At 38.9% G+C, this 13966-nt stretch overlaps 1 protein-coding gene across 11 annotated transcripts in view; it reads right to left on the bottom strand.

The window, feature by feature from the left end:
- BTRC (beta-transducin repeat containing E3 ubiquitin protein ligase) overlaps positions 1-13966 on the bottom strand; it is a 197867-nt gene that overhangs the window by 25423 nt on the left and 158478 nt on the right. The gene's annotated exons all lie outside the window — the stretch shown is intronic.

Genomic DNA, 13966 nt, shown 5'->3' on the forward strand with positions numbered 1-13966 from the left:
GAGATACATAGATGAAAACCCATGAAAGCATGCTATTACTAGCAAGCAAAAAAGCTAATTTGCTTTTTCTTGTATACACCAGTTACTAGGCATTTATACAATTACTTACTCACAACTTATTTTTTAATAGTCAAGTAAGAAATCCTCCATGCAAAGAAAAGCCAATGAATAATTTGAGACCCTGGTACCTTTGGAGATAAAGCTTAAATAACATCAATGCTCAGTATACCCTTTCCCCACCCCAAGCCCCCCAAAATCCTATCTCTGCTGTCATCAAAATTATATGCCATAAAGTCTTCTATATTAATTGGTTCATTCAATAAATATTAATTGAGCATCTATAATGTGCCAAACACTGTCCTAGGTGCTAGGAATACAGGATTGAACAAAAATAATACAGTCTCTACCATCAGTAACTTACATTGTAGTAGGTACAGCAAGCTAAAAACATTACCATACAAACAGAAAATATAATGTAGATAGTATTTTGAAGAAAAATAAAGCAGGATAAAGGGATAGAAAAATTAATATAGGGCTTCCCTGGTGGCGCAGTGGTTGAGAATCTGCCTGCTAATGCAGGGGACACGGGTTCGAGCCCTGGTCTGGGAAGATCCCACATGCCGCGGAGCGGCTGGGCCCGTGAGCCACGGCTACTGAGCCTGCGCGTCTGGAGCCTGTGCCCAGCAACGGGAGGGGCCGCGATAGTGAGAGGCCCGCGCACCGCGATGAAGAGCGGTCCCCGCACCGCGATGAAGAGTGGCCCCCACTTGCCGTAACCAGAGAAAGCCCTCGCACGAACTGAAGACCCAACACAGCCAAAAATAAATAAATAAATAAATAAAGTAACTATAAAATTAAAAAAAAAAAAAAAAAAAAAAAAAAGAAGATGCTTGAATTTAAAAAAAAAAAAAAAAAAAAAAAAAAAAAAAAAAAAAAAAAAAAAAAAAAATTAATATATGCTATTGTGACGGGCAAAAATCTAAGATGGTCCCCCAAGAAATTCTTGACCCCTGGTGTACAAGCATCTCTCTCAGTTATTCAAACAAACATGTAGGTACTGCCGTGACTTAATTAAGGTCCCAAATCAGGACCTTAAGATAGGAAGATTAGTCCAGTGGGTGTGACCTAATGACATGAGCCCTTTAAAAGCAGAGAGTTTTCTCCAATTGGTTGCAGAAGAGAAGGGGATCACCTGACTAGGAATTTGGTCATCCTTAGGAGCTGAGAACAGCTCCCAGCAGACAGCCAGTAAGTAAATGGGGACCTCAATCCTACAAAGGCAAGGAGCTGAATTTGCCAACAACAACAACAACAATGAGCTGAGAAGATTTTTCCCCAGATGAGAACTCAGCCCAGCCAACACCTTGATTTCAGCCTTGGGATACTTTGAGCAGAGGACCCAGTCATGCTATATCAGACTTCCGACCTAGACAACAGTGAGCTAATGAATGGGTGTTATTTTAACTTGCTAAATTTGTAGTAATTTGTTATGTAGCAATTAAAAAAAATAAACAACCTAACAATTATTTAAGTCTAAGGGGTCAGAGATAGTTTCCCTAAAGATATGACATTTGAACTGACACATGAAGGAAATGAGGGGACTAGACATTTTGAGAGCAAAGGTCCTGGGTGGTAGTCTAAATGGCATGTTCAAGGAACAACAGGAGGGCCCAGCATGGCTAGAACCAAGTGAGCAAAGCAAGAAGAAATACAGTTGAAAAAGTAGTCCAAGCCAGATGATACAGGTCATTTGGGTGGTAGTAGCTATCTCCAAAGATGGCTCCAAACAATTCCATCCCTCCCTGAACATGAATTCTGTTCCTCCTATCAAGAAGTAGTTTGGGGCTTCCCTGGTGGCGCAGTAGTTGAGAATCTGCCTGCCAATGCAGGGGACACGGGTTCGAGCCCTGGTCCGGGAAGATCCCACATGCCGCGGAGCAACTAGGCCCGTGAGCCACAATTACTGAGCCTGCGCGTCTGGAGCCTGCGCGTCTGGAGCCTGTGCTCCGCAACAAGAGAGGCCGCGATAGTGAGAGGCCCGCGCACCGCGATGAAGAGTGACCCCCGCTTGCCGCGGCTGGGGGAAGCCCTCGCACAGAAACGAAGAACCAACACAGCCCAATAAATAAATAAAAAAAAAATAAAATAAAAAAAAAAGTAGTTTGTCCTAGCCTTTGAATCTGGCCTTTGACTAACAGAATGTGGAGAAAGTGACATTCTGGGACTTCTGAGTCCAGGTAACTTCTGCCTACTCCACCTTAGAACCTTGAGCCACCATGTAAGAAATTCAGAGTACCCTGCTGGAGAGGGAAGTCTGGAGGATGAGAAGCTATGCAGAGAGAGGTCACATGGAGAAGCACATAGCCTGAGCATGACAATCTGAGACCTTATAAAGGATCACTGCTATGTGGAGAATAGGCTGCAGGGGACATGAATGGAAATTAGGAGACTAATTAACAGATTACTTCACAGTAGTCCATGGAAGAGACAACAATCTTTTGGACTTAGTAAGGTAGCTACAGACGTGGTGAGAAATAATTGGGATTCAACATACACTTTGAAGGCAGAGCTAACTGAATTAGCTCATAGGCTGAATATGGGGTATGAGGGGAAAAAAGGAGACAAGGACCATACTCAAGTTTGAAGCTGGGGAACACTAGGGTAAGATTCAGAAATTAACTGAAATTGTTGCTACTCTAAAAGTTGATTTTCTTTAGAGGATAACCACAACGTGGTAGGTACAACTAGGTACTTGTACTTTTTTTTTTTTTTTTTTTTTTTGGCTGCATCAGGTCTTAGTTGCAGCATGCAGGATCTTTCGTTGCGGCATACGGGCTTCTCTCTAGTTGTGGCGCGTGGGTTTCTCTCTAGTTGTGGCACGTGGGCTCAGTAGTTGCAGTGTGTGAGCTTAGTTGCCCCGTGGCATGTGGGATATTAGTTCCCCAACCAGGGATTGAACCCGCGTCCCCTGCTTTGTACTTTTCAAAGTAACTTGATGGATCTTTGGCATATTTGACAGAGGCAAACCCAGTGTGGCAAGGAGACCCATGCTACTGTGGAGTTCATACCTGCCTAGACATATTGAATGTGCCATAAAACTGTATCAAATTTGGATAATCAACTTCTGCTATTAAAGGCACAGACTTGCCTTAATTTCTAAAGTTTAACTCCTACCTGTAGGCCTCTTTACAAATGATTCCAGATACACAGCTGAAAGTATACTTCCAAGAATGGTATTAGCCATTCTCCTTTTTTTTTTTTTAATTAAAAAAAATTTTTTATTTATTTTTGGCTGCGTTGGGTCTTCACTGTTGCGCACGGGCTTTTCTCTAGTTGCGGCAAGTGGGGGCTACTCTTTGTTGTGGTGCACCGGCTTCTCATTGTGGTGGCTTCTCTTGTTGTGGAACACAGGCTCTAGCTGCAAGGGCTTCAGTAGTTGTGGCACGCGGGCTCAGTAGCTGTGGCTTGTGGGCTCTAGAGCACAGGCTCAGTAGTTGCGGTGCATGGGCTTAGTTGCTCCACGGCATGTGGGATCTTCCCGGACCAGGGATTGAACCATTGTCCCCTGCATTGGCGCACTGGCAGGCAGATTCTTAACCATTGCACCACCAGGGAAGTCCCAAGCCATTCTATTTACATAGAAGGAGCGGACACCATAAACAGCAAGCCTTGGTGTACACACAGTTTTATGTTTTTCAGCATAAATGCCACAGTTGTCTATAAGACCAAAAATGATTAATAAGAACCTTGTTGGACATGGGCCTTGGGGGACTTCTGGGCTGTTTTATGTAGGTTATTTGTTTGTATCTCAGAAAATGAAAACTTGTGAAATATGGAGTAAGATTTTGAGAGCTAATAAATCGGTGGGTTTACAAGCTTGACCAAACGCCACTTCTGATCCCAACATCCAAAACCTCTCACTCCATCACCTTTTATATATTTGTCTTTTATCTTTTAAAAGGTGGAAACGGACTGGAGTTGGATGCCACCAGAGTATTGTATTCTGGCTAAAGACCAGAAACGCCAGTAACAAAAAACAATAATCAGCAAAGTAATGAAATTATTCTGTTTATACTTTAAATGAACCAGATGTTTCTATAAAAATGGGATCAGCGGCTATCAGACCATTAACAGATAAAAATGCCTAAGGATTTCACATATTGATTATCCCACTGCAGGAGCTAAAGTTCAGTCAAGACTTTGTCATACTTTCAATGATCCAATCATAAATGGGACCTAAAACACTGGCTATTAGAAATGAAGTATAACCTGAGAGTTCATGTGTTTGCCAACTGTCTGCTGGTACTACATTCTAGTCACCACCCCTCAAAACAGAGTATTTCCTTGTAGGTAGAAAGACATACACCTCAGATCCATCATCACTTTAAATGAGTACTCTTAATCACTACACCATACCGCATTATTTTAAGAGCGTTGGCCCTAGAGTAGAAAGACCTGGTTTTAAATGTTAACTCCTCAATTTAGCAGCTGTGTGACATGGAACAAATAACTTGATTTTTTTTTGAGTCTCTGTTCCCCTTGTCTGTAAAATGGGGCTAATTATAGAATCTATTCCATTGGGTGTTTGTGAAGATCAAATAAAATAATCTAAGAAAAGCCATGCTTAATTAGCTCACCACCTGGCACACAGTAAAGTGCTCAGTAAATCAACAGTCAATGAATTTATGACACTGCTGGAGCTAGGCCTTCTCTCTTTTTGAAAATATATCCTTCTTTCTTATTATGTAATATATTTTTTCTATTTTAATTTTCATTGAAGTATAATATACGTAAAAGTACATAATCTTAAGTATACAGCTTGATGAATTTCCACAAGGTAAACATACTATGTAACTAGCACCCAGGTGAAGAAACAGATTATCACAAGCCTCACAAGCCCTGCCTTGTCCCTTTTTCAAGTCACTAGCACCCCTAAGGGTAACCACTATACTCATTTCACTTTTTCTTTTAACATCTTTATTGGAGTATAATTACTTTACAGTGAGTGGTGTGTTAGTTTCTGCTTTATAACAAAGTGAATCAGCTATACATATACATATATCCCCATATCTCCTCCCTCTTGCGACTCCCTCCCACTCTCCCTATCTCACCCCTCTAGGTGGTCACAAAGAACTGAGCTGATCTCCCTGTGCTATGCGGCTGCTTCCCACTAGCTATCTATTTTACATTTGGTAGTATATATAAGTCCATGCCACTCTCTCACTTCGTCCCAGCTTACCCTTCCCCCTCCCCGTGTCCCCAAGTCCATTCTCTACATCTGCGTCTTTATTGTTGTCCTGCCCCTAGGTTCTTCAGAACCTTTTTTTTTTTTTTTAGATTCCACATATATGTGTTAGCATACGGTATTTCTTTTTCTCTTTCTGACTTACTTCACTCTGTATGACAGACTCTAGGTCCATCCACCTCACTACAAATAACTCAATTTCGTTTCTTTTTATGGCTGAGTAATAGTCCATTGTATATATGTGTCACATCTTCTTTATCCATTCATCTGTTGAAGGACACTTAGGTTGCTTCCATGTCCTGGCTACTGTAAATAGAGCTGCAATGAACATTGTGGAACATGACTCTTTTTGAATTATGGTTTTCTCAGGGTATATGCCCAGTACTGGGATTGCTGGGTCATATGGCACTTCTATTTTTAGTTTTTTAAGGAACCTCCATACTGTTCTCCATAGTGGCTGTATCAATTTACATTCCCACCAACAGTGCAAGAGGGTTCCCTTTTCTCCACACCCTCTCCAGCATTTATTGTTTGTAGATTTTTTGATGATGGCCATTCTGACTGGTGTGAGGTGATACCTCATTGTAGTTTTGATTTGCATTTCTCTAATGATTAGTGATGTTGAGCATTCTTTCATGTGTTTGTTGGCAATCTGTATATCTTCTTTGGAGAAATGTCGATTTAGGTCTTCCGCCCATTTTTGGATTGGGTTGTTTGTTTTTTTGATACTGAGCTGCATGAGCTGCTTGTAAATTTTGGAGATTAATCCTCTGTCAGTTGCTTCATTTGCAAATATTTTCTCCCATTCTGAGGGTTGTCTTTTCGTCTTGTTTATGGTTTCCTTTGCTGTGCAAAAAGCTTTTAAGTTTCATTAGGTCCCATTTGTTTATTTTTGTTTCTATTTTCATTTCTCTAGGAGGTGGGTCAAAAAGGATCTTGCTGTGATTTATGCCATAGAGTGTTCTGCCTATGTTTTCCTCTAAGAGTTTTATAGAGTCTGGCCTTTCATTTAGGTCTTTAATCCATCTTGAGTTTATTTTTGTGTATGGTGTTAGGAAGTGTTCTAATTTCATTCTTTTATATGTAGCTGTCCAGTTTTCCCAGCATTAAAGAGGCTGTCTTTTCTCCTTTGTATATTCTTGCCTCCTTTATCAAAAATAAGGTGACCATATGTGCGTAGGTTTATCTCTGGGCTTTCTATCCTGTTCCATATATATTTCTGTTTTTGTGCCAGTACCATACTGTCTTTGTGCCAGTACCATAGCTTTGTAGTATAGTCTGAAGTCCAGGAGCCTGATTCCTCCAGGTCTGCTTTTCTTTCTTAAGATTGCTTTGGCTATTTGGCTAGTTTGTGTTTCCATACAGATTGTGAGATTTTTTTGTTCTAGTTCTGTGAAAAATGCCACTGGTAGTTTGATAGGGATTGCATTCAATCTGTAGATTGCTTTGGGTAGTACATTTTCACAATGTTGATTCTTCCAATCCAAGAACATGGTATATCTCTCCATCTGTTTGTATCATCTTTAATTTCTTTCATCAGTGTCTTATAGTTTTCTGCATACAGGTCTTTTGTCTCCTTAGGTAGGTTTATTCCTAGGTATTTTATTCATTTTGTAGCAATGGTGAATGGGGTTGTTTCCTTAATTTCTCTTCCAGATTCTTCATCATTAGTGTATAGGAATGCAAGAGATTTCTGTGCATTAATTTTGTATCCTGCTACTTTACCAAATTCATTGATTAGCTCTAGTAGTTTTCTGGTAGCATCTTTAGGATTCTCTATGTATAGTATCATGTCATCTGCAAACAGTGACAGCTTTACTTCTTCTTTTCCAATTTGGATTCTTTTTATTTCTTTTCCTTCTCTGATTGCTGTGGCTAAAACTTCCAAAACTATGTTGAATAACAGTGGTGAGAGTGGACAACCTTGTCTTGTTCCTGATCTTAGAAGAAATGGTTTCAGTTTTTCACCATTGAGAATGATGTTGTCTGTGGGTTTGTCATACATGGCCTTTATTATGTTGAGGTAAGTTCCCTCTATGCCCACTTTCTGGAGAGTTTTTTTTATCATAAATGGGTGTTGAATTTTGTCAAAAGCTTTTTCTGCATCTATTGTGATGATCATATGGTTTTTCTCCTTCAGTTTGTTAATATGGTTTATCACATTGATTGATATGTGTATATTGAAGAATCCTTGCATTCCTGAGATAAACCTCACTTGATCACGGTGTATGATCCTTTTAATGTGCTGTTGGATTCTCTTTGCTAGTATTTTGTTGAGGATTTTTGCATCTATGTTTGTCAGTGATATTGGCCTGTGGTTTTCTTTCTTTGTGACATGTTTGTCTGGTTTTGGTATCAGGGTGATGGTGGCCTCGTAGAATGAGTTTGGGAGTGTTCCTCCCTCTGCAATATTTTGGAAGAGTTTGAGAAGGATAGGTGTTAGCTCTTCTCTAAATGTTTGATAGAATTCGCCTATGACGCCATCTGGTCCTGGGCTTTTGTTTGTTGGAAGATTTTTAATCACAGTCTCAATTTCAGTGCTTGTGATTGGTCTGTTTATATTTTCTATTTCTCCCTGGTTCAGTGTCGGAAGGTTGTGCTTTTCTAAGAATTTGTCCATTTCTTCCAGGTTGTCCATTTTATTGGCATATTGTTGCTTGTAGTAATCTCTCATGATCCTTTGTATTTCTACAGTGTCAGTTGTTACTTCTCCTTTTTCATTTCTAATTCTATTGATTTGAGTCTTCTCCCTTTTTTTCTTGATGAATCTGGCTAATGGTTTATCAATTCTGTTTATCTTCTCAAAGAACCAGCTTTTAGTTTTACTGATATTTGCTATTGTTCCCTTCATTTCTTTTTCATCTATTTCTGATCTGATCTTTATGATTTCTTTCCTTCTGCTAACTTGGGGGTTTTTTTGTTCTTTTTTCTCCAATTGCTTTAGGTGTAAGGTTAGGTTGTTTATTTGAGATGTTTCTTGCTTCTTGAGGTAGGATTGTATTGCTATAAACTTCCCTCTTAGAACTGCTTTTGCTGCATCCCATAGGTTTTGGGTCATCGTGTTTTCATTGTCATTTGTTTCTAGGCATTTTTTTATTTCCTCTTTGATTTCTTCAGTGATCTCTTGATTATTTAGTAGTGTATTGTTTAGCCTCCATGTGTTTGTATCTTTTACAGATTTTTTCCTGTAATTGATATCTAGTCTCATAGCACTGAGGTCAGAAAAGATACTTGATACGATTTCAATTTTCTTAAATTTACCAAGGCTTGATTTGTGACCCAAGATATGATCTATCCTGGAGAATGTTCCATGCGCACTTGAGAAGAAAGTGTAATCTGTTGTTTTTGGATGGAATGTCCTATAAATATCAATTAAGTTCATCTTGTTTAATGTATCATTTAAAGCTTGTGTTTCCTTATTTATTTTCATTTTGGATGATCTGTCCATTGGTGAAAGTGGGGTGTTAATGTCCCCTACTATGACTGTGTTACTGTTGATTTCCCCTTTTATGGCTGTTAGCATTTGCCTTATGTATTGAGGTGCTCCTATGTTGGATGCATAAATATTTACAATTGTTATATCTTTTTCTTGGATTGATCCCTTGATCATTATGTAGTGTCCTTCTTTGTCTCCTGTAATAGTCTTTATTTTAAAGTCTATTTTGTCTGATATGAGAATTGTTACTCCATCTTTCTTTTGATTTCCATTTGCATGGAATATCTTTTTCCATCCCCTCACTTTCAGTCTGTATGTGTCCCTAGGTCTGAAGTGGGTCTCTTGTAGACAGCATATATACGGGTCTTGTTTTTGTATCCATTCAGCCAGTCTATGTCTTTTGGTTGGAGCATTTAATCCATTTACATTTAAGGTAGTTATCGACATGTATGTTCCTATTACTATTTTCCTTAATTGTTTTGGGTTTGTTATTGTAGGTCTTTTCCTTCTCTTGTGTTTCCTGCCTAGAGAAGTTCCTTTAGCATTTGTTGTAAAGCTGGTTTGGTGGTGCTGAATTCTCTTAGCTTTTGCTTGTTTGTACAGATTTTAATTTCTCTGTCAAATCTGAATGAGAGCCTTGCTGGGTAGAGAAATCTTCATTGTAGGTTTTCCCTTTCATCACTTTAAATATGTCCTGCCACTCCCTTCTGGCTTGCAGAGTTTCTGCTGAAAGATCAGCTGTTAACCTTATGGGGATTCCCTTGTATGTTATTTCTTGTTTTTCCCTTGTTGCTTTTAATATTTTTTCTTTGTATTTAATTTTTGATAATTTGATTAATATGTGTCTTGGCATGTTTCTCCTTGGATTTATCCTGTATGGGACTCTCTGCGCTTCCTGGACTTGATTATTTCCTTTCCCATATTAGGGAAGTTTTCAACTATAATCTCTTCAAATATTTTCTCATTCCCTTTCTTTTTCTCTTCTTCTGGGACCCCTATAATTCGAATGTTGGTGCATTTAATGTTGTCCCAGAGGTTTCTGAGACTGTCCTCAGTTCTTTTCATTCTTTTTTCTTTATTCTGCTATGTGGTAGTTATTTGCACTATTTTATCTTCCAGGTCACTTATCTGTTCTTCTGCCTCAGTTATTCTGCTATTGATTCCTTCTAGAGAATTTTTAATTTCATTTATTGTGTTGTTCATCATTGTTTCTTTGCTCTTTAGTTCTTCTAGGCCCTTGTTAAACGTTTCTTGTATTTTCTCCATTCTATTTCCAAGATTTTGGATCATCTTTACTATCATTACTCTGAATTCTTTTTCAGGTAGACTGCCTATTTCCTCTTCATTTGTTTGGTCTGGTGGGTTTTTACCTTGCTCCTTCATCTGCTGTGTGTTTCTCTGTCTTCTCATTTTGCTTAACTTACTGTGTTTGGGGTCTCCTTTTCGCTGGCTGCAGGTTTGTAGTTCCCGTTGTTTTTGGTGTCTGCCCCCAGTGGCTAAGGTTGGTTCAGTGGGTTGTGTAGGCTTCCTGGCGGAGGGGACTAGTGCCTCTGTTCTGGTGGATGAGGCTGGATCTTGTCTTTCTGGTGGGCAGGACTGCCTCTGGTGGTGTGTTTTGGGGTGTCTGTGACCTTATTATGATTTTAGGCAGCCTCTCTGCTAATGGGTGGGGTTGTATTCCTGTCTTGCTAGTTGTTTGGCATAGGGTGTCCAGCACTGTAGCTTGCTGGTCATTGAGCGGAGCTGGGTCTTAGCGTTGAGATGGAGATCTCTGGGAGAGCTTTCGCCATTTGATATTACATGGAGCCAGGAGGTCTCTGGTGGACCAATGTCCTGAACTCGGCTCTCCCAACTCAGAGGCACAGGCCTGACACCTGGCTGGAGCACCAAGACCCTGTCAGCCATACGGCTCAGAAGAAAAGGGAGAAAAAAAGAAAGAAAGAAAAAAATAAAATAAAGTAAAATAAAATAAAGTTATTAAAATAAAAAATAAGAAAAATTATTAAAAATAAAAAGTAATAAGAAAAAAAGAAAGAAAGAAGAGAGCAACCAAACCAAAAAACAAATCCACCAATAGTAACCAGCACTAAAAACTGTACTAAAAAAACCCAAACAAACAAAAATAACGGACAGACAGAACCCTAAGACAAATGGTAAAAGCAAAGCTATACAGACAAAATCACACAAAGAAGCATACACATACACACTCACAAAAAGAGAAAAAGGAAGAAAAAATATACATCTTTTGGAAAGTCTGAGGTCTTCTGCCAGGGTTCAGTAGGTGTTCTGTAGGAGTTGTTCCACATGTAGATGTATTTCTAATGTATTTGTGGGGAGGAAGGTGATCTCTACGTCTTACTCCTCTGCCATCTTGAAGGTCTCTTCATTTCATTTTTAAAAATATGTATTTTTAAAAAAACTGCCTATACAATTTACAGTAGCATTAAAAAAATGTTAATACTTAGGAATAAGTTTAACAACATATGTGTAACACCTGAAAACTACAAAACATTGCTGAGGGAAAACTTAAAATACTTAAATAAATGGAGAAATATATGTTCACAAATTAGACTCAATATTGTTAAGATGTTCATTCTTTCCAGTTGATCTATAAAGTCAATGCAATATCAATCAAAATTCTAGCAGGCAAACTGACAAGCTGATTCTAAAATTTAGACAGAAGTGCAAAAGACCTAAACTTTAGCCAAGACAATCTTGAAAAATAAAAACAAAGATGGACTCACACTACTAAATTTCCAGACTTACACAATAAAGTAATAGTAATCGGGCTTCCCAGGTGGTGCAGTGGTTAGGAATCTGCCTACCAGTGCAGGGGACACGGGTTTGAGCCCTGGGCCGGGAAGCTCCCACATGCCTCGGAGCAACCAAGCCCGTGCGCCACAACTACTGAGCCTGTGCTCTACAGCCCGTGAGTTACAATGACTGAGCCCGTGTGCCTGTGTTCTGCAGCAAGAGAGGCCACGGCAACGAGAGGCCTGAGCACCGCAGTGAAGAGTAGCCCCTGCTTGACGCAACTAGAGAAAGCCCGTGCGCAGCAACGAAGACCCAACACAGCTAAAAATAAATAAATAAATAAATTTATTAAAAAATAAAAAAAGAATCACACCCTTAAACTACAGCACGTGGTAACTTGATGGATGGAACTCTGTAGTATAGTCTATAAAAAAAAAAAAGTAATAGTAATTAAGATAGCATGGCTCTGGTGTAAGGACAAACATGTAGATCAATGGAACAGAATAGCGAATTCACAAACAATTTCACATATATAGCCAGCTGATTTTTGAGAAAGGTGCCAAGATAATTCAATAGGTAAAGAATAGTGTTTTTCAACAAATGATGCTGAAATAACTGGATATCCATATAGAAAAAATGAACCTTGTTCTCTAGTTTAGATCTTATTAAAAAATTAGGGGCTTCCTTGGTGGCGCAGTGGTTAAGAATCCGCCTGCCAATGCAGGGGACACGGGTTCGAGCCCTGGTCCGGGAAGATCCCACATGCCGCGTAGCAACTAAGCCTGTGCGCCACAACTACTGGGCCTGCGCTCTAGAGCCTGTGAGTCACAATTACTGAGCCCGTGCACCTAGAGCCCTGCTCCGCAACAAGAGAAGCCACCACAATGAGAAGCCCACGCACCGCAACGAAGAGTAGCTCCCACTCGATGCAACTAGAGAAAGCCCGTGCGCAGCAACGATGACCCAACACAGCCAATAAATAAATAAATAAATACAATCTAAAAAAAAAAGTTAACATAAGTGGATTCTGGACTTATATATAGGAGCTGAACTTCTAGGAGAAAACAGAAAATCTTGGTGTTATTGGGATAGGCAAACATTTCATAGATAAGGCATAAAAGCCTTATCTAGAGAGAGATGCAAATGATATTTAAGAATTCTGTTTGGCCTTAAGAAGGCAAAAAAGGCAAAAAAGAACAAACATATATTTTTTTAAAACTCTTAGAACTCGGTAAGAAAACAAGTAACCCTATTTTGTTTTGTTTTGTTTTTTGAAAGGGCAAAAGACCTGAACAGACACTTCACAAAAAAGGATCCATATACAGGATGACCAATAAACACATGAAAAGCTGTTCAATATCATGAGTCACTTGGGAAATGCAAGTTAAAATCATGAGACACGACTACACAGTTATTAGAATGGCTAAAATTAAAAAGACTGACCATACCAAGTACTGGCAACAACAATGAGCAACTGGGTCTTTCATACATTGCTGGCAGTAATGTTTAATAGCACAACCATTTTATAAAACAGGTTGACAGTTTCTTATGAAGTTATATATCTATTTACCATATGACCCAGGAAATTCACTCCTAGGTGTTTACCCCTTCCCAAATGAAAAAAAAAATTTCCACACAAAAACTTGTACATGAATGTTCATAGTTGCTTCATAATAGTCTCAAACTGAAAGATTCCCAATGCCCATCAAGAATTTAACTGATAAACAAATTGTGATATATCTGTACAAAGGAATAGTACTCAGCAATAAAAGAACGAACTACAGATACACAAAATGACAAGGATGAATCTCAAAAACATGCTGAATGAAAGAAGCCAGGCACAAAGAGAGTATATACTTTATGATTCTACTTATATGAAACTCTAGGAATAACAAACCTAATTTATAATGATAAAAACAGAACAGTGGTTGCCTGGGTCTGGATGTGGGGATAGGATTGACTGGGTAAGGGCACCAGTGAAGTTTTGGGGGTAATGAAAATGTTCTATAGGTTGACTGTTACACAGGTATATACATTTGCCAAAATTCATCGAACTGGATACTTAAAATGGGTGTATTTTATTGTATGTAAATTATACCTTAATAAAATAGATTTTAAGAACTTCTAAGGATAGCATATTCCTAAGGATAAATGCCACCGTAATATTAATTTCATTCATAACTAAGATATTATATTTGTAAAGAACTCTGGAGATAAAGGTCTTTGTTATCAAGCCTCTTCCCTCTATCCTTCTCCCTTACGGATTTTCTACTAATGTCTAAAGTAAATGCAGCAAAATTTCAATTTGGGAACCTCAGAAAATCCACAGGGGTACAGTGAAAAAGTTCAAGTATTAAAAAATCAAAAGGTTGTATATTAGAGTGTATGGAAGTGACGGTAATGGTTACTTGTGGCAGTAGAATTGATTTGGCTTTCCCAGCAAAAGCCTGATGACTCAACCACTACTGTTCAAATGTCTAGGAAAGCTGACAAACAACCTCAGTTTAATGGTAACACTAACTTTCTGCCAC

This window comes from Balaenoptera acutorostrata, chromosome 16 (assembly GCF_949987535.1).
Source record: "Balaenoptera acutorostrata chromosome 16, mBalAcu1.1, whole genome shotgun sequence".
NCBI lineage: Eukaryota > Metazoa > Chordata > Mammalia > Artiodactyla > Balaenopteridae > Balaenoptera > Balaenoptera acutorostrata.